General features: G+C 53.6%; 1 pseudogene; it reads left to right on the top strand.

Annotated features, from left to right (window-relative positions):
• Window positions 1-27398, top strand: part of LOC140680996 (uncharacterized) — a 608239-nt pseudogene that overhangs the window by 276597 nt on the left and 304244 nt on the right.

Here is a 27398-nt window from a genome sequence, read left to right as displayed (position 1 = left end):
GATGGCATGAGGTGTTTGAACAGACAAAGAGAGCAGAGTGATGAGCCCCTGTGCCCTCAGGGAGAGAAGAAGATCTCTGTTCTCAGAGATGAAGATGATTTCAAAAAGAGATGAAGAGAACCTTTGCTCTTAAACAGCACATCTTTAAACTAATACCACTTAAATTGACATGTCCCCTAAACACAGCTGTGGGAAAATCTGTGAAAAAATGGGAGGGATTTCACAATTGCAGATTTTTCCTAGTGGCTGCTATTCATGGAAAAGAAAAGACATGAGGTAATTGTTTTCTTGTGGAGAAGTCTCCATAACATTAACAAGAGGAGGTTCTTTCCCTAAGTGAACTGAAGAAAGACTATTCTAGAGGTGGAAAACTGACAGAAAATTTTAGATTTTGTCTCTGTACATTGTCAGATTGTATGGAGAAAGGAAGTGTTCTGAAAGTTTTGTTCTGATCCTTATTACCCTGTCATTTAGTTACTCTTAAGAAACTTTTCTTTATACCATTTAAAAGTTTTGAGCCCACTTTGCCTTTCTTCTAATCCTATCTCAAGAGCAGGAAATGAGTAAGTATATTCTAGTGTGTGCACTGGTAATTAGACAGCACTGAACCCACCACACTAATTGATATATTGCCCAAGAAATCCCCAAATGGTGAACCAAAACCACTACAGAAACTTCCTGATGAACTGCCCCAGACCAGAGGGAAATCAAGGCAGAGCCATGGTTTGTTAGGAGTTGCCTGAACCTAATGAGCCCCGTGGTGCATTTGGAGCTGAGCCCGGGAACCTCAGGGCCTGAGAGGAGATTGCACAAACCTTTCCAGGAGTCAATGGCAGAAGAAAACCCCAAACTATCTCAAAGCATTAATGGGACCTGCTGAGGTCCATCCCCAACACAGGCTCCTCATGGACGCCATGGAGGAGAGAATTGGAGACTCAAAATGGCACAAAAACTTCTCAGTGTGGAAAGGAAAATCCAAAGTACCTGAAAAAAAGTTTAGTATCTCAGAGTATTAATGAGCCGCAGTGCCTGTCAGTACAAAGCTCTCAAGGGACTCGTTAAAGCAGATAATTGGGGCCATGATTGCACAAACCTCTCACAGACTCTGTATCAAAAGGGAAACACCAAGTACCTTAAAAGAAATGAAGTTCTGGTAGCATGAAGGAGCCCCCAGGGCCATTCCTGGCCAAGGCTCCCCAGGGACTCCTTCCAGCAGATCCTTGAGGCCACTGGGATGTGGGCTAGGGGGGGATGCTGAGGGCAGGACCAGGGGGTGACAGTGCCCAGCCTGGCTGGGGCTGTGCCAGGAGGCCCCAGGGCCTCAGGACAAGGTGTCTCCTCCCAGCCCTTGGTGGCACAGACCCTGCTGTGCCCCAGGGCACCAAGACTTGGCTTCTCTTTGTCCCCACCTGTCATCAGTGCCTCCAGTTCTCTGCTCTGCCTGGGGCCTGGGGACACTTTCTCAGTCGTGTCCCTCAGTGGGACCCATTAAAAGTCCAAGAAACTTTGGAGTTGGTTTCTGACTTGGAGTTCTGGAGAGGTTTGTGACGCTCCCTCTCAGGGCCTGATGTTCAGGGCCTGAGCACAAAGCCCCAGAGGGTCATTAAAGTCCTTGTGCTGTGTCTGTGCTGCTGAGCTGGGCCGGGCTCCTGGCACAGAGGTGATGCTGGTAACCAAGGAGAGCTTCAAAAGCACATTTCTCTTGCTGAGCAGCTCTTCTCCCACGGGGATCCCCAAAACCAATGTCCCGCCCTGACAGTACCGGGCCAGCCCCGCGTGATCCCCCGGGACCCTCCGAGGGGCGATCACAGCTCCTCTCCCCCCGAAAAAGCTCCTCTTGGGGAGCCCGGAGGGATCCGGCGCTCGGCATCTGCCGGCTCCGAGCGCTCTCCAGAAAAATCCTCCCGGAGACCCCTGGATAGAGCCGGGGCGAGCTCGGCCTCCCCCTGCCCTGCGGCTCGGGGCTGGGGCGATGCTGGCGGGGCAGGGGGTGCTGCAGCCCCGGCGTGCGGGCGGTGCGAGCGGCGGGATTCTCCCGCTCCTGCTCCCGCCGCTCCTCCTGTCCCTCCTCCTCCTCCCGCAGCCCCTCCGCTCCAGCCCGGAGCTCTCGGGCACTTAAGCCACAACAAGCATACCTTGTGAACAAAGGAATCACCCTTAAAACTACACTATTGCATATTCATATATCCTTCATGGTTATGCATACATTCTATTTAAAACAAGAAACTCTTGTCTGTTATATGCCAACTGTTTCCTTTAATCCCCATGGCAAGGCCTGAAGAAATTAGCTTCTTCTGACAAGAAAGCCATAAATTCCTCTTCTCTGGAAGATTTAGGCGTTCTGTGATGGTTACGTCAAAGCGAGTCTCTCATTCCTTAAAATAAACAACAAAACACATAAGGAGTTTCTATTTTAACTACTAAAGCTTCATTTTAACTACAAAACTACATTTACCATGCTATTAAAATGTTAATACAGCAATACGAATCAAACTAACATAATACATACAGTAACTCTGCGCAAAGAGCCATATATTATGCGTTTTTCACATTGGGTGCCTCCTGGATTGCCCCCGGAAAGAGCCCATCTCTGCACGGAGCCACGGTTTTTCAATTGTAAATTAGGTCTTTCTTTCTCTGTCGTCTGTGGTTTCTGCAGCCCCGGCTGCTGCTTCTGGCCTTTTAAAACTTTAAGAATCTTTTTGTACAAGCACAACTGACTTGATGTATATTTTACATAAGCACGAATTATTCCATAACATATATTACAATGGGGATGCAGAGATCCCCCTGCAGGTCCATGGGGATGCAGAGATCCCCCTGCAGCTCCGTGGGGATGCAGAGATCCCCCTGCAGCTCCGTGGGGATGCAGAGATCCCCCTGCAGCCCCTGGAGGAGCCAGGCTGGAGCTCGGGGATGCCTGAGAGGAGGCTGTGACCCAGTGGGCACAGGGGCCCCGCTGGAGCAGCCTGGCCTGGCAGGACCGAGCCCGTGGCACAGTGACCCACGCTGCAGCACTTGGAGGGGGCTGTGCCCCAGGGGATGGACTCGGCTCGGAGAAGTTCCTGGAGAAGTCTCGGCTGGGAGAGAGCGCAGGGTGCAGCAGGGAACGACTCCTGTCCCTGAGCAGAGGGAGAAGCCGCGGGGGATGAGCTGAGCATGGCCCCATTCCCTGTCTCCTGCCCTGCCGGGGGAGGAGGTGCAGCTGGGAGCAGGGAGGCGTGGGGAAAGCTGCATTTAAGGCTCTGCACTGACTTCTCCTCATCCTGCTCTGAGTCTTGGGAGTTTTCTGCCAGAAATCTCTCCCCTCCCCCGCTCACCCACAGGGCTTTGGGCAGGTTTCCCTTTTTGGGGGCAATCAAAGCCAAGCACCGATGCACTAATGAGGGGCAGGAGAAGGGAGGCTCCCGGGCTTCCCGCAGAGCCGGAGGCACGGAAGGCGCAGGGCCGGGAAAGCCGTGGCGGGAGGTGCGGAGAAGTTTGTTTGTGTGGGCAGCTCAATCCCGCCTCGGGCCCGGGCCCGTCCCGGGGCTGTTGCTCATCTCCGGCTTTGCCCTCACGCAGCGCGGGGGGCCCTGAGAGCGCGGGGCGAGTCTGGGCCGTGCGCAGAGCCCGCCCCCAGCTCGCTGCCATTGGCCGCTGGTGCCGTCAGTCGTGGTTGCGGCGCGCTGATTGGTGGGAGCGGGGCGCAGCACGGCCCCGGCGGCGGGCTGAGGGCGGCCGTGGGCGGGCAGCGGCGCCATTGGCGCCGGGAGCGTCTGTGCGGGCCCGGGAGCGGCGGCAGCGGCCGGAGCGCGGTGAGGCGGCGTCGGCGGAGCTCGGAGGCGGCCCCGGCGCAGGTGGGAGCCGCGCTGGGTTCTGCGGGGGCTCGGGGCTGGCTGCGGGCGGAGGGGGCGGCAGGGGGCTGCGGCGGGTCGGTGGTGCCGTGTCCGGCCCGTGCTGGCCCCGGGCTGAGGGCGCGGCGGGAGCGGCTGCCCGCGGTCTCCTTCCCGCCGGGGCCTGGGCAGGAGCCGCTGCCGGAGCAGCGCTGGCTCGGCCCGGCTGCTGTGGGTAGGACAGAGGGAGCTGCCCCGCGGCCGGGACTGTGCGGGGAAATTCCCGTCGCCGGAGGTTTCTGTGGCCGGAGGGGAGCGAGGAGTCCTGTAAAAGTGACTTTATTGCCGAGCAGGGGGAGAGGCCGTGGGGCATTTGCCGTGCGCTCTCTGCCATGGTTGTAGTCCGCAGCCTCCTTTTTATCCTCATTTTCCCGGCCGCATCTCCCTCTGCCTTTGCCCACGGGCTGAGGTCCTTGGAAGGTTCAGACTTCCCGATGCGCCTGCTGCCTGTCCTCGTTAATATGCACCCTCCTTTTGTATACCAGCCGATATTCATGGCTCTCTTAAGCCTTTGTTCTCCTGGTAGTTCGCGAATTTTGCGGGACGTTGAGAAATTGTGTGTCTCAATTTGTGACATTTATTGGAACTGATGGTTTCTCCCGTTACTTCATTATCTACAAGTGCCTGGCCCTATCTCCAGGCAGATTCGCTCCTCAACTCTGTTTTGTTCTTCCCGGGTCCTCTTTGGTTTTGGGATTATTCTCGGTGCCCTCATTCCCTGTCCTTTTGTAGGTGTTTGTGGATCAGGAGGCCTGGCTGCCACCTGCATCCCCTGGCTCAGCTGCTGGATGAGCTGCACTGCCAAGGTGTGGAGCATGGTAAAAAGATGAGAGTTGCTGCGGCACAGAAGAGGAGAAGCAGCATTTGTTTAACCCCTGGTGTGCCGGGGAGCCACGAAAGCATGTCCCATTCCCATCCTTTCTGTGTTTGGACCAATACATAAACTGCTCTCCTTTTTCCTTTGTTATCTTTTTCAGCACTTTACCTTTGTCATCTCTTTGCCCACAGCAGTTTGAGCCATTTAGTTTTGCACAAACTCCCTTTTTTTCTGCTCACAGATAATCTGATCTCATCCCGTGGTGAATTGTTGTGTTCCTCTTTCAGTGGATTGGTCGGCAGGAAGGTCAGGAGCTGGAGCTGTCTGGTTGGTTCTTCTTTTCAGGACAGCTTTTAATCTAATGATGCCATTGAAATGATAAATGGGTTCTCTGCTTCCTCATATGAATTGGTTTGGGTTCCCAGGGGCTGGTCCATGGTGTTGTAGGATTTGTTCTGGTGGCCCTTCATCTTTTCCCCATTTCTGGGTGCTCCCTGCAGCCGGGGCTGCATCAATTGGCCACATTTTTCTAATTACATCATCAAATACTTGAATTCCAACTAATTTCACTGGACTTGTTCTAGCAAAAGCCCCAGAGCTCTGATACACCCTGTACAGCACAGACAGTGGCAGCAGATGTTGGAGTGGGCAGAGGGATGATCCCTCCCTTATTTTAGTGAAGTTTTCACAACATTCTCCTTTTGCTGTTTCCCTTTGCAGCCTCAGCCATTTCTGTTTCAGAGTCAGATCCTCACCATGGGCTCTGCCTTCAGCCGTGCAGATTCCATCTGTGCAAGCAGGCAGAGCTTGGGGTGAGGGGCAGAGGGAATCAGCCAATTCCTGCCCCAGGCAAGAAGAGCCAGGTACATTGTCCCCACTCTGCCCCAGCAATGTTAATTTGCATTTCTAAAGCTCCTCCTCGGGTGCCTGGAATGCAGCTTCTCTTCTGGAGCAGCTTCAGCAGCCTCACACGTGTCCCCCTACAACCTGCTGCTTTTTTTTTCCCCTTCAAATCCTCTGTTTAATGTTTATGAGTTAAAAGGGCACCTTTAAATCTTTTCTAGTTTTGCAAAATGCAGCCCAAAGGTGAATGTTAAAAAACCCTGACCAAAATTTTGGCATCGCTAAAAGCGAAACAAAAACTCACAAAAAAGTTCCAAGGCCATTTATTTTTTTCTCGTTCTTCTCAGAGTAAAAACCCATTCTCACATCCCTGACCAAACCTAACCAGTGATATAGAGGTAGGATTATTTTAAAAAATATTCTCATGCTATATACTTTGCACTGAAGCTACAGGAAAACGAAAAACTCCACCAGTATGTTTAGTGTTAGAGTAAAGGCATTTCTTGATTCTGGCCCGGATGTGCAACAGAAATCATTCCATCCCCAAATAGCCCGGGTGTGCAGAGAAAATCGTTCTATGACACGTGGGTTTTACTCGATTTTTCCCAAACTTAATACAGTCTAAAGCAATCTAAATCCACTGGTTTAATGTTCTGTAGTTTCAAGTTGTGCAGATTTCTTTGCTTCTGCTGTTAATGAGGTGGGAAGTGCTGATTTCCTTCTCAGCCTTTTGCAGACCAGGTGTCTGCAGCCCTGGCAGTGTCTGGGGTAGGTGTTGGTTGCTGTTTGCTGCTGGGGTTGATGTTTTGCTGCTGGGTGTTATCTTTGGGGGTATCTTTTGGGCCATTCCCAGTGTGTTGAGATGTTAAACTCATCTCCATTGAGTGGTGTAACATCCCTTAACAAAACCTTGAACATTTCTTTCCCCAAGGCCAAGGCAAAGCAAGCCAGAGTAGAGAAATGAAAGGTTAACAATGTTAAAGTCTATGAGCTGGTGTATTTTCCATCAATGCCATGGCAGGCAGGGCAGTGTGTGAGTGTAAGTGAGAGCCAGAGTGGAATTGTGCCGTGCTCTTGCCCAGCAGCTGTGGCAGGGCAGGCCCAGAGAGCGCTGAAGCTGCAGCAGTGGCAGCAAGGGCTGTCCCCGGTGGCTGGAGCTGCCAAAGGAGGGTGGCCAGGCCGAGGATTTCAGCAGAGGATGTGTGGGCCGATGTCCTGCTGGGATGTTGGCAACAGCAAAGTGCCAAGGCAGGCTCTGTGCCAGCCCAGCTTCCTGGGGGAGAGATTGCACCAGAGACAGGATTCTGGCCACAGACTGCTTTAAATGTGCATCCCTTATCCCTGCACTAGGTGGAGAATTCCCAGGGTAAGGAATTCCCGAGATCAATTGCAAGGGGAAATGATTGAATATCTGCCCTGGGTCTGGCTCTTCTTCTTGCCCAAGCCAATGGCAAAAGCCGTACCCATGGCATCTTGGTTTCTATCCCCAGCTTCCAAAGGTGTTTCTTTCTTTCCCCTTTCATTTTTTGTACCCAGCCTGAGCTCTGGGGGTGCCAGGGGTTCTGGAGGTCCCATTGTATTCCTAAAGCTGCCATAACCCCCTGGAGGATCTTTCCTGTAAAATGAGTTCTGCTCTCTGAGTCTGTTGCTTCCAAAATGCCTTTTATATTAATTACTCCTTTTAGAAATACCTTAATAAGTGATCCAGTGGCTGCTGAGCAATCAGAATTGCTTTTGCCCCCCTGTTAGGTGAGATGGTGTCACCAGAAGATATTGAAGCCTTCCTGCCCAGGGCATTTCAGTGCCAGGCTCTTACAAACACACACAGCTGTGCCGGTTGAGCTGACCATGGGGGGTAACCTGGGCTTTGTCTGATTCCCTTTCCTCAATAACAGCGTGTCTTGGAACTCTTTTCCCTTCTGCTGCCCTTGAAGAGCCATCCACAAAGACATTTTCTGCCTCAGGCCAGGCAATGTCTCCTGAATCTCCCCCAGGCTGGGTCTGGAGCTGTGTCACTTGAATGCAGTGCTGGGTTTCTTCCCAGCCCCTCTGGGGGCTGTTCAAACAGGAGGCTGGGTTAAACCCTTCCCCTGTCCTCAGTTCTGAATCCTCCTGTGCCACTGAACAAGTTTCACACTGTAATAACCGAGCACTGCTCATCCATTGCAAGGCTCTTTTGGTTATCAGAGCTTGAACTTGATGGCAGACTGGAACAGTTGGAGATCCTGTTGTCATCAGGCTTTGGGCCTTGGTTCTCCTTCAAGGTGTGGCTGCACAATTCTGCAGGCAATGAGGCCACTGTGGCCACAGGGTGAAACTTGTTGGCCCAAGAATTCCTTTGGCATGGCCCTGTTGAACATTCACCTACAATTCCAATTTCTTTTCTGAGTCTGGAAGAGCCACAGCTGAGGCATCAATATTTTTGGCTTTTCATTTTCTCAAGTTTTGCTCTCTTTCTCCTGTCCATACCACAGCATGGAGGCTGTGTGGGGTTAAAAAGTCCAGACATTTGACACAAAGGTACAGCAGCAATAGCCTCTGTATCACCTTTTACAATATTACAATGCCACCATCAAATTCCTTCCTAGTTAATTACAATCACAGTAGGAAGAAAAGAAATTGGTTTATTTCAAACCTATCCCCCACAGCTCCTAATTGAACAAATGACACCACCTCAGCTTTCCCAGTTATTCCCTTATAATGAAAACATTCCTTTACAATGTTCCCCTCCTTAGGTGTAAGATTCAGAGTGGATGGAGAGGCCCCTGTGTCCATCAGGAGAGGCCGCCTCTGGATGCAGACGCAGCCTGAATGTTCTCCAGGGCTGCAGTGTGGTGGGTCCCCGGTGGGATGGGAGCTCAGAGAGCCCTGACAATCCATGTCCATGCAGGGGTGGACTCGCTCCTCCTGAGGGTGCTGCTGTCTGTGCTTGCAGTGTCCTTGTGGGCTGCAGCTGGAGCCCTGACTCCTTCCCAGGGGCTGTTTGGGTGGGCTCTGCCCTGGCCAGGAGGGCAATGCCTCTGCCAGGTGCTTGTGGCCGACGCCGTCCCCTGGGTGCTGGGGCCCCCTTGGGCCCTGGGGTTGATCCCTCAGGGGCTGTGGGAACTCTGCCATGGCCTTTGCCTTCAGCTTGGCCTTTTGCTCATCCCTCCTTGCCTTCAGCTGCTGTGCCTTTGTGCCCAAGTGCTGCAGGGCCTTCTTCTGCCACTCCTGCAGCCCCGGTCACTGCCTGTGGGTGCTCATCCTCTGAGAGCTGCTGAGCTTTCTGCAAAATCTTTCCTTTCTGCAGGGACCCAAACCGAATCCTTAACAGAAAATCCTGACCCATCCATGTGCACTCTGCATTTCCCAGGTGTTGCTTTGTTTTGCTCCTTGTGCTCAGGGTCCCCTGCACAGCCCGTGTGGCAGAGCCGGTGCCTGTCCTGCCGCAGTGTCCAAAGGCGGCCCCCCCGGCGGGCAGGGCCGGCAGCTCCCCGGGGCCGGGCAGCGGCCGGGGCGTCCCGCAGCCTCCTGGGGGCCGGGGGCCACTGCCGGCCCTGCCCGGGGCTGGTGGGCTCAGGCAGCGCCCGGCGCTGAGCCCCGGCTGCCCCACAGCCCCGGCCCGGCCCCGCAGCTCCCCACAGGCCCCCAGCCCTGCTCCCGGTCCCGCACCTCTGCGCCCGCTGCTGCCGCTGCCCACCACAGAGAAACCCCTGACATCCTGACCTCCTGCTTTTCCTCTCCTGGAAACTGGGAATTCAATGTATCAGCTGGCAAATTGTCAGGATAAGACCCTGCTGAAAAACATCCCAATCGTGAATATTTTTCTGTTCCTCCTCTTTTCCATCATCCTTTTTCTTACCACATAGATTCCTCCTGCTGCTTCTTGCCTGAACCATATTGCTGCACACTCCCCTTCACCTGATCCCTTCCCAGCACACCAACACCATCCATCCCCTGTTGTCCAAATCCCTTCTCCCCTTCCCTTATTGCCCCCCTGGGTGTCCATGTCCTTAATTACCTCTGGGGGAATGTGCAAACTACCTCAGCATTCTCCCAAGGGACCCTTCAGAGACATTTTGGGATCATCCTCCCTTTGGCCAGGACCCCTCCCTGGCTTTCCCTTTTCTCCCCTCCATGGGTGCCCTGCCATGTTCACTCCCCGAAGATCCCAGGGCACTCACTGATGAGATTTTCAGTGCTCTCTCCCTGCTGACTCTTCACAGACCCCCCTGATGTGTCACTCGTCTGTCTCCTGGTCACTCCTGGGTCCCCAATCAATCCCCGGTGCTGCCGCCAGCCAAGGGAGCCGATCACCCAAAGTGGGTGAGGCACCTTCAGCTGCACTCCCTGCCCCAGGGTGTGCGGGAAAATTGACATCACCAGAGGATTCTGTCCACAAAGCTGACAGAGAAGTCCTGTGAAACTAATTTCATTCCTAAAAATGGGAGAGGCCATGGAACATTCCCCATGGGATCTCTCCAATTGTTGGAGGACACAGCCTCCTTTTAATCCTAATTCTCATGACCACATCTCCCTCTGCTTTCCCTATTGGCTGAAGCACTTGAGAGCTACAGACTTCCCAATCCACCTGCTACATACTCCCTTAATATGCTCCCTGCTTTTATATAGCAAATGATATTCATGGCTTTGTCAAGTCTTTGTTGTTCTTCTGGAAGTTCATGAATAGAGCAGGGCCTTGGCTGAGCAGCAGTCTGTGTCATCAACTGATAACATTTTCTGAAACTGATGGCTTCTCCTGTCACTTACTCATGAACAGGTTCCTGGCCCTATCTCCGAGCAGATTCAGAGCATCTGTTTGTAAAGACACTTTGCTCTTGTTCCTTTCATGGGGGTCCCCCGTTTGTGGGACATCCCCCCTGGAGCAGGGTGTCCCCTCTTTGCTGCAGGCGCAGCCCTCAGGCAGAGCTCAGCCAATCAGAGCCCGCGGCGCTGATGACTCACCAGTTGCCAGGCAGACTCGCAGCTCCCCGCGTTCCCCACCTGGACCCCACCTGCGCCCCCCCCTCGGCCCCATCGCCCCCCGAGGGGAATTTGGGGAGGTGGGAGTGGGGCAGCGCCAAGGCTGGGCCCCCCCGCGCTGTCCTGGCGGGAGCGGCTGCAGTGGGGACCGAGTGCGGGCGGGAGCGGCCGAGAGCCCAGCGCTGCCCCAGCCCGACCTGCCCCAGCTCCATCCCTGCCCCTCGGCTGGGATGCTGTGGGTCTGGAGGGAAGAGGGAGCCGGCAGTGGGTGCTGGGCCTGGGGGCAGGAGGAGAAGGGAAGGAGAAGCAGGCTTGAGGACCAAAATGTTCAAACGGTGCAGGTGGCAGGAGAAGGTGGGATTGTGCAGGAGAAGGAGGAATAGCAGGAGGAAGAGGAGTGTGAGGAAGAGGAGGGACACAGGAGGATGAGAAGGAGCAGAAAGAGGAAGCAGCAGAAGGTTCCACCCCTCCCTGTATCTGCAGCCTCCCCCCAGCCCCAGGAGCATTGCTCCCCCCACATGCAGCAGGTGACTGTGGAGGGTGATCCAGGATTTTCACGGGGTGAATCTTGGTGTTTCTGAGCTTTTGTGGGCTAAATGTTGGTGATTTGGTTTTATGTGGCAGCTGAATCTTTATGTTTTGGAGGAGGTTTTTGCTGACTTGTGATGTTTGGGGAGTTTTTGATCTGTATCTTGGAAGTTTGTAGGATTTTTGGGCTGAATCTTGGTGTTTTGGAGGTTCTTACAGACATAAGATTCCAAATGATTTCCTGAGATGAACTTGGGCAAGGAGGAACCTCCAGTCCAAGGTGCTCTCCTCTTGTTTTGTTCCCCAAACCAGGATTTGTCATTCCCTGGGTGTGTCTGGATGGAGGAGGAGAAAAACCCTCGGAGATGCTGCAGGAGGAGGAGCTGCAAACCCAGCCCAGGGAGCTGCGGGGAGGAAAGAGCCCCCCTGAGCCAGGAAGGCGGGCGGAGATCCGGGCAGAGCTCGGAGCTGGTGGAGAAGTCTCATGGCAGGGAGAAGCCCCACAAGTGCTTGGAATGTGGGAAGGGTTTCAGCTGGAGCTCCAAACTGATCGTGCACCAGAGGATCCACACTGGGGAGAGGCCCTACGAGTGTGGGGAGTGTGGGAAGAGGTTTCGGACCAGCTCCAATCTCCTCCTACATGAGCGGATTCACACAGAGGAGAGGCCCTTCCGCTGCCCCGACTGCGGGAAGGGCTTCAAAGAAAACTCCAACCTCACCGTGCACCGGCGCATCCACACCGGGGAGAGGCCCTACGAGTGTGGGGAATGTGGGAAGAGCTTCAGACAGAGGTCTCACCTGATTGAGCACCAGGTGATCCACACCAGGGAAGGGCCTTACAAATGTTTGGAATGTGGGAAGAGCTTTGGGCAGAGCTCAACCCTGAGAAAACACCAGCGCATCCACACAGGGGAGAGGCCCTACGAGTGTCCCCAGTGTGGGAAGAGGTTTCAGACCAGCTCCCATCTCCTCAGACATGAGCAGATTCATACAGAGGAGAGGCCCTTCCGCTGCCCCGACTGCGGGAAGGGCTTCAAGCACAACTCCAGCCTCACCGTGCACCGGCGCATCCACACAGGGGAGGGGCCCTACGAGTGTGGGGAGTGTGGGAAGAGCTTCTCACAGAGCTCAGCCTTGACCCAGCACCAACGGAGGCACCACTAAGGGAAGCCCTGTGAGTGCCCCGAGTGAGGGAAGAGCTTGGAGTGAAGGAAAAGAGTGAGGGAAGAGCTTGGAGTGAGGGAAGAGAGTGAGGGAAGAGCTTGGAGTGAGGGAAGAGCTTGGAGTGAAGGAAGAGAGTGAGGGAAGAGCTTGGTGCGCTTCTCCAGCTCCATCCCCCATGGGAGGATCCGGGCTGGATGATCCCCAGTGACCCCCGTTGGGCAGAGCCCTGGTGCCCCCGTATGGGGAATAAAACAGAGAGTAAAGCAATGGAGCTGATAAAGGGGCCCGATATCTGAGGCCTGACTGAGCAGAAACTGTGGGAGACACAGACACAGTTTAAGTCTCTCTGGGCAAGGAGTGACCAAGCAACATGGTGTGAGACTTTGTGATAAGATAAATGTTCCCAGGTTACTGGATGTTACAAAGAATGTGTAACCAATGGGAAATTGTTACCAAAAACAGAGCCCTATATAAGCACCATAGAAGTAAATCCCTGTATAAACACCTGGTACACTTAATAAAATTGGCTTTGGTCTAAACTCGGATGTCCTTGTCTCTCCGTGGTGGATAACTTTCCTGGTTCAGTGTAAAGACGTTTATTTGTATTCCACAAACAGATACAAGCGAGATCTCTGTGGTTGCTCTTGGGGGATCAGGTTTATTCGGGATGCAGAAAGGCCCTGCCTCGAGCTGCTAGACACAGCACGTGGCTGGGCCTGAGGTGATGGGGGAGGGGAGAGACAAAGAGGGAAGCAGGGACTCCCGGAGGACGCTCCAGGAGGAGAGGGGAAGATCCAAGAGGGCGTCCAGCCCCCCGGAGACCCTTTATCAAGGGGGCTCCAAGGTGGGCTGGAACAGGACCTGGGCCAATGGGGTCACAGGCACCTGATGGTTCAGGGGAGGGTTACAGATGTGGGGTGAACCATACATTCTCTGGGGTGAGATGGAACAGTCCATTTGGCTTTTGGACCCCTCTGTAGGTGAGGGTAATTGTCCAGCCAGCAGGGGGCGTTATATTTGTCCTGGCTGTACTATTGTGGTTCTTAATCATATTTATCTACCCTTCCCAACATCTCCCCTTTTTCCACTGAACCATTTGAAATATTAAATATTGATTTAACAACTATTTTCTGCACACTTGGAGGTGTACAGGGTATTGTTACTAGAACTATACTTATTACTACTGGAACAGTCAAGCTTATTTTACAGAGTTCCTTTAGCTAAGGTGCAAGGCTCAAACTATTAAGTAAACTGTATAGCTGAGATGACCTTATTGTTATTAACTTACTGATTATAGTAGGGGAGGCATTGTCAGAATTTTTTTGGAAAAGGTCTTATAATTAAACGGGTTGAAAAAGGTTTGTTAGGGTTTGTGTTAGATATACAGGTGGTCTTAGAGCTTGCAGGCTTGGCTAAAGCTACTCGGCATTTGTCCTTGGTTGAATTACAAGTAAAACTTCAATATAAAAACTGAAACAGAAGAACAAAATTAATATGCATGCATTAAACGATAGAAAGTCCATTTTTCTCTCGATGACGCAGCGTGGTTCAGGTCTGGGTGTTGGCTTCTTGGCTTGTACTTGTAGAGGAACTGTCTGGTGTGGGGGTGTCAGCGGATTTTGGAGCATGGTAAGGCTTCACGTTCTTTCCTGGGACCCACTTAAGTCGTCCACCTGTGGAAACACAAGAAAAACCTTTCCCCCACGTTAGAAGACTGTGTGGACCTTGTATATGTCCTGAATCTAAGATTTTGAGTAAAGCTGGGGGGTGCCCTTTTATTTTTACTTTTTTGGTGTTCAGGAAATGTCTATAAATTGGGAGGCGAGGCTCTCCTGCAGAGCTACTTAGAAAATTGTGAGCATATAGAGCCTTATTCAACCTCTTTTGAGGTGTAGCCTGATCTACTCCCCCTTTCTTTAGATGTAAGTTGTGTTTTAGGGTTTGGCGTGTTTTTTCTATGGTACCTTTTAACAGTGGTGTAAAATAGGAAGAGGAGATACCACTGTCCTTGAGTACTGGTAGGACTTCTTTCGCCTCCTGAGAGGGGACAGCTGTTCGCTGGCTGAATAGCACTTGCAAGGCTTGGGGATGCAGACGGTTGTCTTTGCAGCTATTATATTTGATTTCAGGGCAGTTTTTCAGTTGAAGATTGCTGGCACTTTGTTGAGAATTTGGTGAGACTGAGATAGAAAGGTTAGAGTTTGCAGGGGTAAGATAGTTCTCTGTCTGTCCTTTGTTTGTAGAAGCTGCAGTCACATTGTTGCGTTCACCTTGTTGAGGCATGGTGTCTCCGTCAGGGTGTGGTGAGGAGCTGCTAGTGTGGGAGGCAGGGGCTGCTGCCAGCTGAGGCAGAGGAGCAGGAGGGGTGGAGCTCGTGGGCAGCAGCACCTGTGGGGGACTGGCCTTTTCGGAAGGATTTCCGGCAGCTGTGGCTTTGGGTGCTGTGGCAGTCTGTAGATCCGGCGGAGGGAGGGATGCGGAGGGATATGATGCTGGTTTCGGCAAACCAGGAAGTGGTGCCGGCGGTGGGGGGTTAAGGGGCTCTGTAGCCAGAGGCAGGGGCTGCGGCACCGCGGGGGGGTGGGGTGGGGACGCCGGGTTTGCGTCTGCCGGGGGGGCCGGCCGCGAGTCCAGGAGTCGGGCGGGCAGCGGGGGTACGGCGCTGTGTGCCGGGACATCTCTGGGAAGGACGGGCGGTGCCGCGGCCGCGGGGGCGGGGTCTGGGCTGCGCGAGGGAGAGGAGGTGGAAGCAGGGGCGGGGTCTGGGCCGCGCGAGAGGGAGGCGGCAGCCCCGGGGGCGGGGTCCGGACCGCGCGGGAGGGAGGCGGCGGCCCCGGGGGCGGGGTCAGGGCTGCGCGGGAGGGAGGGCGGGGCCACGGGAGTTGGGGCCGCCCGGCCCAGGGCCGGCGCATGGCCGGCATGTTCGCCGGACCAGGGGACTTCCGGGCGGGTTGGGGGGGCGGCCGCGGAGGCGAGCGTCTGCAGCTTTTGCAAAATCGCAGCTGACGCTTGAGATTGTGCTTGCAAAATAGCCATTGACTGGGTTTGTGCTTGCAAAATGGCTGTTGCTTGATGTTGTAAAAGTTCGGCTATAGTAGCCATCATAGCCGGGACAGGCAATGCTGGGGGGGGCGGGCGGGGGGAAGGCGGGGCCCGCGGAGTGGTTTGGGGGGGAGGAGGTGGCCACAAGGGCGGGTTCTGGGTTGCGGGGGAGGGGGGGGGCGGCTGCGGCGGGGAGCGCCGGTCGCTCAGAAACCGGCGAGTCGCCAGCCGCCTCGCCGGCATTTTCGCCGCAGCGCGGGGTGGGGGGGCAGTCCGGCGGGGATAGTTGAGCCACGGCGGGGAGCGGTTTGGCTGCTATTAGCGGCTTTTGAGAAGCGCAGAGCTCTGCTAACACTCTATAAGCAGGAAATAACTCGCAAGCATAGGGGTCCCGCCGTGAAATGTCATTAAATAGTGTATGTCCCACGGACTCCCAAAAGTCTCCACAAAACACAGCAGAGCGCTCGGCATATGGGAACTTAAGTAAGATCCATTCTAGGAGTTTCCGTAGCTCTTTTTTAGGCAAATTACTATTATGGCTACGTAATAAGTGGTTAAGTTGCTTATAGAGATCTCAATCAGCTGCAGAGTGGGACTGTCCCATTTTTAAACCAGTGTGGCTCACCTCAGTGTCGCAGGAGCGGGGTCCTCTGTCAGGTTCTGACGTTTACTGCAGTCGGTGGTGAGGGCTCACCGCGGGGTTTCTCCAGAGCTTCAGCGCGGGCAGTGCTAAGCAGTGCTCGCCTGTGCTTTGTGTACGTGGCCGCGTGGCGCGGCAAGTCTCGTCACAAAGCCTTGGGTCGCCGCGGAATCGCGGCGATCGCCTGTGCTCGGAGAATAACGGCCAGAAGTCCTAGAAGAGCTGTAAGAGCTCGCTACTATGTAACGAGTCGCTGAGCTGTAGGGTGGCTTCGGGACTTTTTAAAGAGCTCCGGTTCGTCACTGCCTAGCAGCAAAATGCCATGCTCGCGACCACGATGGCGAGGAAATACCTGGTTATTTAGTTAGTGTCCATGGAAAGGTGTCCTACAGGTAGAAAAGCTGGAAAGCATCCAGACGGGTGCAGTTGCAGGTCACCGTGGGTTCGTATTCGAAGATGGGCGCCAGTCTGTAACGACGTATATTTGTATTCCACGGACAGATTCAAGCGAGATCTCTTTGGTTGCTCTTGGGGGATGAGGTTTATTCAGGATGCATTGTGACCCTGCCTCGAGCTGCCAGACACAGCACGTGGCTGGGCCTGAGGTGATGGGGGAGGGGAGAGACAGAGAGGGGAGCAGGGACTCCCGGAGGACTCTCCAGGAGGAGAAGGGAAGATCCAAGAGAACGTCCAGCCCCCCGGAGAGCCTTTATCAAAGGGGGCTCCAGGGTGGGCTGGAACAGGACCTGGGCCAATGGGGTCACAGGCACCTGATGGTTCAGGGGAGGGTTACAGATGTGGGGTGAACCATACATTCTGGGGGGTGAGATGGAAGAATCCATTCGGCTTTTGGACCCCGCTGTAGGTGAGGGTAATTGTCCAGCCAGTAGGGGGCGTTATATTCGTCCTGGCTGTACCATTGTGGTTCTTAATCATATTTATCTACCCTTCCCAACAATTTGTGATACCACGGATCCAAGGAGATCATTGTGACCCTGAGAAACCTCTTGGAACCAAGGGGCCATTGTGACACAGCAAGGCCTCGTGGAACCACAGGTCCATTGTGACATTGCAAGGTCACACAGGACCAAGGTGGCCATGGAACCAAGGTTCTGCTATGGAACCTCATGGAACAAAGGGACCATGGTGACACTGTGGAACCAGGGAGACTGTTTTTGGCAGTAGGAAAGCTCATGGAACCCTAAGTCCATTGTGACACAGCAAGGCCTCATGGAGCCAAGGGACCATTGTTAAACTGTGCGGCCTCATGGAACCATGAGCCATTGTGACACAGCGTGGCACCTCATGGAGCCAAGAGTCCATTGTTACACTGTGGGGCCCTGTGGAACCAAGAGGACCATAGTGACTTTGTGGGGCCTCATGGAACAATGGAGACTGTTCTGACACTTTGGGACCCACTGGAACCAAAGGGCCATTAGAGCATGGCAGAGCCTCATGGAATCAAGGGGACTACAGTGTCACTTAGACCATTTGATTTAACCTTACTTACAGGCCTGACTGGCTCAGTTACCCAAGGCACTCAGAGCCCTCCGAGAACAGCATTTCTGCCACATTTCCCCAGCACAGGCACTCCTGTGTGCACACAGACACAGAGAGTCAGTGCAGGGCACCTGAGAAATTCCCCTGAGGGCAGGGAAATGCTCCCTGTGGATGCTTTGGCATCTCCCCAGCGGGGAAGGGTTGAGCCTGGAGGAGTGGGGGGATCGGCCCAGGCTCCCTCGTTGTTCGGGATCCCCCGAGTGCAGCAAACGGGAGAGTTCCCGGCTCGGAGAGGCCCCACTCAGAGGGAGTCACTGGCCCAGGAGAGCTCCAAGGGCTCCTTTTGGAGCGCTGTTTGTAGGGCCCCAAGAGAGGGGCTTCAGTCCCAGCCATGTTTCACTCTGGCCGCACTTGGCATCAGCAGCTTTCTTTGGCAGGGTGAGAACAGGGATGCTGTGCCACTGAGGGAACACAAACAGTTCCCAGGGCTGCTCCTAAAGCAGCCAGGAGCTGGTTGGGCAGCAGCAGTGCCTGGAGCAGACAGGGTTTGTGATGAGCTCCAGAGGAGCTGAGCCCAGGGGCTGCTGGCCAAGGCCGAGGCCCAGCGAGCATTTCTCAGCTGGCAGGGCGGCCTGAGAAGGGGGGGAGGGGGGGAATAATTCCCCCCCCGCAGTGTGCTCCCAGTCATTCCAGGATTTCCATGTCCCTGCTCCAAATGCTGCTCCCAGCCCTGATCCAAGGGAATGGGAATGTGCCGCTCCCTTGCCTGGGCAGGGTCACACCTGAGCTAGGTGTGCAGGGAAGGACCTTGCCCTGACCCCAAGCACTGTGCCAGCTGCAGGATCTGCTTCCCACCGGCCTCTTCCTCCTGCAGCCCCGAGCCCAGCTTGGTGCTGAACAAAGGGGCTGGGCTGGGGTCATGCCCTGGCGGGGCCGGCGCACCCCCTCTGGCCCCTCCCCAAATTCCCTCTGGGGGAGCAGGAGCTGGAGCAGGAGCCCTGTGGGGAGGGACAAGGGGGTGAAACCAGGATGGGGGGGGGGGGGGTCACACACAGCCCCCGGGGACCCCTCCCTCACCTTCTCCTACAGAGCCAGGAGGATGAACCCCAACATGGAGCCACCAACCTCCAGCAGCATCTTGGCAGGTGAGGTCTGGTGGCTGCTTTGGGGTTCTGGGGGATCATGACTACCCAAAAACCCCCTCCCAACCCCACAGCCACTCTCAGACTCCTCAAACCACCCCACAGATCCCAGCCAGGACTCCCCAGCTACTCCCTACAAGATAAATGTCCTCAAGAACCACCAAACCCCTTCTCCATCTCCCCCAAGACCCGCCCAAATTCCCTGCAAGCCACACAGCTCTGTCAGGGACCCAAACCTCCCTCACAGACCCTGCCAAGCCTCCTCCCAGCACCACAAATGCCCACAAGATTGACAGAAGCCCTTCCCAGTCCCCTCAGGAGCCCCTAAACTTCCACCTCCCATGGCACTGACCAGGAGAGGTTGGTGGGCAGGAACATTTACAGCCAGGATCAGCTCGGGCACTTCAGCAGCGATTTGGGCACTTTGGGAGAACATCCCAAATGGGGAGACGCAGGCCAGGGACTGGGACAACCAGAATTCCTGGAGAACAGGTGAGCTCAGGTGGACACGTTCTGCCAGCACACCTCTGTGATTATGGCTATGTCTTCTGGCTTTGACAACCTCAGAACACCCAAATTCTCCCAAATATGGCCTTCAACCAATCCCAAACTGACCCCCAAATCCTGGTAAATGGTGCAGGTTAAGATATCTTAGTTTAACTTCTTTATTTTCACTCCAGTTTTGGTTGTTTAGACTGGGTGAAGAAGGAAATTATTTAGATGGAAACGACCTCCAAGATCATGCAGCGCTGCTTGATCTGCCACCAGAATAACTTGACAGAGCAGGTGATATTTCTGGGGGTGTAAAGTCAACAAATCACGTCCTCCCAATGAATTTATAGTTTAGATCAGTGTCCTTATGGATGTTCCTGCCTCTGTGTTCATCCAGGTGCCTATGGGAAACTAGGAGAATGTGGAAACCACCTTACAGGTGTCTTCTCAGCAGGGATCACTGGGAATGTGGGTCACCAGGGCTCTGCCCAACATGGGTCTTCCTATGGGGGATGGAATTGGAGCAATGCACGAAGGTCTTCCTGCAGTCGGGGCACTCACAGGGCTTCCCTTACCGGTGCTTCTGTTGGTGTCTGGTCAAGTGAGAGCTCTGGGTGAAGCTCTTCCCACATTGAGGACACTCGTAGGGCCTCTCCCCAGTGTGGATGCGTTGGTGGATGATCAGGTGGGACCTCTGGCTGAAGCTCTTCCCACATTCCCCACACTCATAGGGCCGTTCCCTGGTGTGGATCCTCTGGTGGCAGTTCAGGCTGAATCTCTGCCTGAAGCTCATCCCACATTCCCCACACTCATAGGGCCTCTCCCCAGTGTGGATGCGCTGATGGTTGATGAGGGTGGAGTTGTTCTTGAAGCCCTTCCTGCAGTCAGGGCAGCGGAAGGGCCTCTCATCCGTGTGAATCCGCTGATGTACAAGGAGTTCAGAGCTGGTCTGAAACCTCTTCTGACACTCGGGACATTCATAGGGCCTCTCCCCAGTGTGGCCGCGTTGGTGGAAGACAAGTTTGGAGCTGCAGCTGAAGCCCTTCCCACACTCCCCACACTTGTAGGGCCATTCGCCGGTGTGGATCATCTGATGGCAGATCAGGGTGCTGCTCTGCCTGAAGCTCTTCCCACATTCCAAGCACTTGTAGGGCTTCTCCCCATCATGATGCTGCTCAACGACCACCAGCTCCGAGCTCTGGCTGAAGCTCTGCCCACCTTCCTGGCACAGGCTGGGTCTTTCCTCCTCGGAGCACCCTGGGCTGGGTTTGCAGCCTCTACTCCTGTACGATTGACAGGGGTTTTCCTCGTTGGATTCCTGCACTGTGGATCCGCTCAAATCGGCCTCTTCCATGAGGTTCTGCCATGGGGATTTGTCCTCCATGGTCTCCATCCTCAGCTCCTGCTCTGGGGGAGGAAGGACAAGGAGAGGATGGGATTTGCCTCATGCCAGAGGGAAGGGCAAATAGATTCCTCCAGTGCGTCCCCGGCAGGAGGGCACCGGCAGCGGGGCTGTCCTGCAGCCGGGGGCTGTGCTGGGCTGGGAGATGGAGCAGGAGAGAGGGGGAAAGGGGCACTGACTTCCTCCTCACCTGCCTGGGGGTCCTGGGGCATCTTCCTCCTCCTCGTCGTCTCCTCCTCCATCTTGCGAATGTTTGGGAATGGGAAATCCTGTTTTGGGAGGAAAACAAGGGATGAGCACATTCAGTTTTGTCCTGGTTGGAAGGCAAACCAGGGGGAGAGTCTAAGCCAGAATGACAATTGACTAAGAAAATTAAGATCAAGGCAATGATACAGAAACACTGGTTTAAACTCACAGAGTCAGGATATAACCTGACACCCCGTTGCTCAGGGTGGTGGTAGCAGTCTGATGAAATGGTGGCTGCAGTCCGGCTGGAGTGATGAACGTGATTCTGTCAAAGCGGTGATTCTGTAGAAGGGTCTGGTCTTCCTCTGCAGGTCCAGTGGTGGTTATGGAGCTCTTGTCTTCTGGGAATCCAGTAGGCAAGGTGGTCGTGGTGTTGCAAGGGTGAGATTATATCCAGGTAGGAATGCTTGGTTCCTCCCCCTGGGCGGAGCATCCCACAATGGGATGATGTAGTTTTATCAGCCCTGCAGTGACACTCAAAGGCCCATTAACAGAAGATGGTCCCTGGAGGGCGTTATCAGGGCTGAGCCATGGAAGAGATAAAGAACACTGCCCCACCTGTTGATAACAGTTTATGGAGATGGTGACTGAAAACACTTTTGGTTACATCTGACACTGTAACCTGAAACAGTGAGACAATCCCTGCTCGGGGTGGGGGGTGAACACCACCCCGCTTTCCCAAACTGGCTCAGGTGTAAAACCCCCACCCTGGGAAGGACACGCACACAGGGGACAATGTCACACTTGCCCTGTCCCTGAGGAGATCTCTGTCCCTGTCACTCCCTTGCTCTCCCCCCTTTTCTCTTTCTTTCCGTCTCTTTCTCTACCTCACTTTTACTGTTCAATAAAATCCACTTAAATTTGGTGACCTTTGCACCTTAGTTGGGGCAGAGGCATCTCTCTAACAATTTTATTAACCAGCTTGAAACATTTATTTGCACAGTGAGTTCATGGCACTACTGTTGTCTGACCCCAAGTGCCTTTGACAACAGCATGGGTCCCTCCTCTGAGGAGGTTCTGCCTCTTTCTGGAGGAACTCTTGGAAACTTGGATGCAGCTTCCTCTGAGGAACTTTTGGGAGAACTTATGAGGAAAATGGCTGTTGTGGGTGGCCAGTGTAAAGAAAATATATTCCTGTCCTTCCCTGAAAAGTTCGTTAAAGTCACTGGAGGAAAGGGAGCAAATCACACCAGTGAAACTGACCAGAATCAGTCACCCCAATGTGAGGAACTCAAGGACAGTAAATTCCTACAAGAAGCCCAGCTCAAGTATCTAAACTCCTGAATAATTAGTGAATTCGCAGGCTTGGGGGCTTTTCCAAATATGAGAATCATTATTTTTTCGTTCCCGTCACCTTTGTGACAGCTCCACAGAGCTTTCCCTTCCTTTTAATAATCTGTATTGGGCCAAATTTCCATATTTCTTTTTTGGAACCTGCCAGCATCTGAGGTAGAGCTGTGCTGGAAGTGATGGAATTTGGAATTGCCACAGAATTTATTCTGCTGCTGGTTTATTAATGTTTGGGATTTGTTTGTGTTTCCATCACAAGAGACTTGTGGGAAGAGCAAATCTTCCTCAAGGCATTTTATGTAGGGTTAAGTTTAATTTCTGCTGAGTTTGTTTTGTCTTATGCCCAGGGGATGCTCAAGGGCTCTCTGGTTTTGGTTTGACCCTAATTTTCTTCTGATTTGTCTTTGTCACTTGAAAACACCTGAAAAATGACAAAAAAGAGTATTGATCAGAGATGTCAGAAGTCCCATCATTTAAGAGGTATCTGAGGTGGGATTTATGGTTTGGGAACGTATTCTGGAGGATTTGTGGGTTCTTGGGGGATATCTGGTAGTATTCTCCATATCTTTGCACTCCAAAAGCCAAGGTGGATTGCTCTGTCACCTCAAAATTATTCAATCCCACTGGAAACCCCACAATCTTACCCCAAAATTGCTCAATCCCACCTCAAAATGGCTGGTTCCCACCTCAGTCCCATGCAAAAATTACTCAATTCCACAGCCTCTAGGGTGAGATGGGGTTGGAAGGAGATCGGGAGAAGTGAGATCTAAATTTGAGGTTGTGGGATTAAGATTGTGTGGGTCTGGGTGGTCGTGATTTATTTTGATAATAAATAAAACTTCCAGAATTATTGATTTTTGTTCCATTCATTTTCTGTCAATTTTGGTTTGCTTTTCAGAGTGCCGCCTTCTCAGCTGATTTTGTTTGTGACCTCCTGTCCCAGGCTGAAAAGCAAGATGTGTTCTATTTGCCATCTGTATGGCAGTTGTCCTGTGTTAAGTGGGCAGTTTTTCCTTATCTCTTCCAAAATCAATCCTCCCTCAGGGGAGACATCTGCTGATAATGGGCTATTGAATGTCACTGCATGACTGATAAGAACTGTAACATCCCATTGTGAGATGCTCCGCCCAGAGGGAGGAGCCAAGCATTCCTACCCGCATCTAGTCTTGAGAGTCTGGCCCACCAACAAAGCTTTTTCTGGGCTGGATTTCTCAGAGGAACAGCTGCCTCTTCCCCTTCAGAAGAAGACACCCTTTTCTACAGGATCACTTCTCCAACAGAACCACACCTGACACTGCAGGAGGACTGCAGCCACCATTCCAATTGGACTGCGGCCAACACCCTGTCCAACAGAGTGTCAGGATGTATTCTGGCTCTCTCAGTGTTGTTTTCGTTTACTGCATTGTTTATTTTATCTTTTTATTTTCTTCCCTGATAAAATACTGCTATTCCTGCTCCCATATTTTTACCTGAGAGCCCCCCTTTATTTCAAATTTATAACAATTCAGAAAGAAAGAATCTACATTTTTCCATTTCAGGGGAGGCCCCTGACTTCCTTAGCAGACACCTGTCATTCCAAACCAAACACCTCCTTTCTCTCCTGCCTTCTATCGCCTGCTCTGTTTCTCTCTCAGTGTCTCCTTTGACCCAGGGCAGCTCCCACCTAACACCCTGCCCTGATTTAATTCCCAGTCCATGAGCTATGACAACCATGGGTGAAGTTATGAAGGCTGGCAGTGAAATGTCCCTGTAGGATCCTGCTGCACTTGGCTTTTGGCTCTTCCATAAAAGCTTTGCCTTCAAGGGCAGGAACATCTTTTCCTGTCTGGGAACTGGAATTCCAGCCCCTGGGAGTGTGTGCCACGGATCCCAGAGGGGCATTCCCGAAGCTCCCAGGGTGCTGCTCCTGCCGTGCCTCCCAAGGAGCTGTGCAGGGCAGGGGACAAGGTGCAGCAGCTGTGTTGGTGCTGCAGGGCCACAACAGCCCCTGGTTCCAGGAGTTTCCGCACTGCCAACAGCGGTTCCTGGGTTCCATGATGCCCTGCTGTGTCCCCATGGATATTTGGTGGCATGAAGTTCTTCAGTGTCACAATGGCCACCTTGCTCCATGAGCTTCTACAGTGTCCAAATGGCCTCCTTGGATGGGCAGTGTCACCATGGACCATTGGCTCCATGCAGCCCCGCTGGGTCCCCATGGACTCCTTGGTTCCATGAGGTTCTGGGGGTGTCTCCATGGTCTCCTTGGATCCACAGTGACACAATGGACCACTGGATCCACGTGGCCCTGCTGTGTCACCATGGCCCCTTGGTTCCATGGGACCCCAGAGTCACAATTGTCTCCTTGCTTCCACATCACCCCCTCAGTGCCAAAATGGCCCCTTCGTTCCATGGGGAACACAAAAGATATATGGAAACATTGAGCAAATCCTGCTTAACACACCTGGGGACACCTGTTTGCATTCCAGAGGGAGGTTAAAGGTGAGGATGGCACCAGCAGCTTCCATCTGAAACAGAGATCCAGGGAAAGGAGTGGGACAGAGATTTTAACTGGGAGACTCAGAGATGTCTGCTTCCAGAGATCATTTCTGGCCACACTGTTCCTTGTTGAAAGGTGACACCATTCCAGGCAGCCTGTACTGAGCAGGTGGCTCCTGAGTGGGGTTTGTTGTTTAGGAAACCTGCTCAGGCTTTTCCATTCTTTCTTTCCCAAGAGGAAAACTTCTCCTGGGCCTGTGTGCAGGCAGAGCCCTGAGGAGAGCAGGTGGGACACAGTGCAATGGGCTGGGACATGGAGCTGCAGAGCTCAGGGACAAGGTTCTGCTGCAGGGCACAGGGATGTCAGTGCTGGGTGGGTGATGTCAGACATGGTGAGGCTGGGGGTGAGGAGCAGCTTGTCCAAACAGGGTCAGTCCTCAGGGGACTCATTCTTCTACATGCCCAGACCTCCTAAGGAGAACTTCAGTGTCAAGATCACCTGGGGAATGCTTCTATCAGCTCTTCTCTGAACTGGAAAATAAAAAAATACACATTTGATTGAAGGAAAAAAGGTCATGAGGTGCACTTGGAAATCTTCCTCCTTACAAGAACTCCAAACTGACTTCAATCAGCTGCACAAGCCCTGGAGAGATGAAAACAATTTAATGAAGTCAAAGCACCCGTGAGGGCTTTCTGTATTTTGATGATCCCCACCATGGATTTGGGACTGAGTCCAGGACCCTCAGGCACTGAGAGAAGGGTGAAGAAGCTGCTCAAGGAGTCAGGAGCAAAACTCCAAGTCCCTTGGAGCATCACTGAGCCCCAGTGAGGGCAGGGACTGCCAAAGGCTCCCCAGGGATTGGTGAGAGCAGATCCTTGAGGCCAGGATTGCAGGGAGCCAAAGGCTCAGAGCAGGGAACTGCAATGCTGAGCAAGGCCTGGGCTGGCTGGGGGAAGCAGAAAGGCCAAGCCCTGAGCCCAGCCTGGCACAGCAGGGCCTGTCCCTCACGGGTGGCTCGGGGCTGTTTGTGGGGCAGGGGGATGTGAGGGGCAGCAAGGACAAATGTCACAAACCTGTGTGACCCTGCAGATCCTCATGGAACCAAGGGGCCGGTGTGACACTGTGCTGCCTCATGGAATCAAGGAGACCATTGTGAACTCGGTGACCCCAAGGAACCAAGGGTCCATGGTGACCTTGTGCAGCCGCAGTGTCACAGAGGAGCCGCTGTGACACAGCGAGGGCACACGGAGCCCAGGGGCCATTGTGACACATCAGGGCTCTGTGGAACCACGAAGCCATTGTGACACTGCAAGGCCTCATGGAAGCACGGGGCCATTGTGACACTGCAGAAGCAAGGGGAACATTGTGACACTCCGGGGCCTCATGGAGCCAAGGAGACCATTGTGACACTGTGGGGTCCATGGAACCAAGGGAACATGGAACAGGTCTGGCTAGCTGGGCCTCCTGGGGACCACCTGACAGGTCCGGCTGACCTTGGCATGTCGAGGGCTGCTTCTCATCTGCCCCTGAAGCCCTGGAAATCTGGGCTTTCCTTCCCATGGGAGAGAACTGTCCTTCTCCTCCAGGGGCCTGTGGCCAAAAGTGGGATTCCTTCTGCAAATTTTCTTAACTGCAAAGATTGTTTCCAGATTAAATCTGCCAGGAGAGACAGGTCTGGCAGGCTTGGCCACTCGGGGGCCACCTCTCATCTGCCTTTCAAACACTGGAACCATGTGCTTTTCTTTCTTATGGGAAAAAAACATCCTTCTTGACCAGGCACCCATGGCCAAAACTCGGGACCTGCCTCCAGATTTCCCTATATCCAAGGATAGCTCCCAGACAGAAGCTACCAGGACTGACAAGTCTGGCTGGCCTTGGCTTCCTGAGGGCTGGCACTCATCTGCCTCTGAAACACTGGGGCTCTGTGCTTTCCTTCCTAATGAAAAGAACTCCTCTTCCTGTTCAGGCACCCACAGCCAAAACTGAGATTCCACCTCCAAAATGCCCTGTGTCCAAGGATAGCCCCTAGATGAAAAGTATCAGGAGAGACAGGCCTGGCTGGCTCGGCCTAAGGGTGGCCACCTCTCATCTTCTTCCAGAACACTTGGATTTTGTGTTTTTCATTTCTATAGGGAAAAACCTTCCATCCTGACCAGGCACCCTTGGCCAAATCGGGGATTCCACCTCCAAAACTCTGTACATCCAAGGTGTGCTCCCAAGTGAAAGCTGCCAGGACAGACAGGTCTGGCTGCCCTTGGCCTCTTGGGAGCTGCCTCTCACCTGCCCTAGAAACACTGGGGCTCTGTGCCTTCCTTCGAATGGAAGCGAACCTTCTTTCTTCTCAAGGGGTCCATGGTCAAAATTGAAATTCCTCCTCCCAAATTCCATATGATAAAAGCTGCCAGGACAAACAGGTCTGGTTGGTTCAGCCTCTCAGGAGCCACCTCTCTCCTCTTCTGTTTTGAAACATGTGATCTGTGCTTTCCTTCCTATGGAAAAGAACCATCCTTCTTATCTACACAGAAATGGCTGAAATTGGGATTCCACCTCTAAAATTCCCTATATCCAACGGTTGCTCCCAGCCAAAATCTGCCAGTACCATCAACTCTGGCTGCCCCTTGCCACACTGGAGCTCGGTTCTTTCCTTCCCATGGGGATCACTGTGACACTGTGGGCACCTCATGGAACCAAGGGGATCATTGTGGCACCACTGGAGCCCATGGAACCAAGGGGCCATGGTGACACCGCGGGGCTTCATGGACCCAGAGACCATTATGACCCTGTGGGGCCTGATGGAACCATGGAGACCATTGGGACCCTTCAGGGCCTGGTGTCACCAAGGGGGCATTGTGACACCTCAGGGCCTCCTGGAAGCAAGGGACCATTGGGACACTGTGGGGCCCCATGGAACTGAGGGAATATGGAACAGGTCTGGCTGGCTTGGCCTCCCAGGGGCCCCTGACAGGTCTGGCTGATGTT

Source organism: Taeniopygia guttata, chromosome 30 (assembly GCF_048771995.1).
Source record: "Taeniopygia guttata chromosome 30, bTaeGut7.mat, whole genome shotgun sequence".
In the NCBI taxonomy this organism is placed as follows: Eukaryota; Metazoa; Chordata; class Aves; order Passeriformes; family Estrildidae; genus Taeniopygia; species Taeniopygia guttata.
The sequence above is the reverse complement of the archived record's forward strand: the minus strand, read 5'-3'. Positions and strand labels throughout refer to the sequence as shown.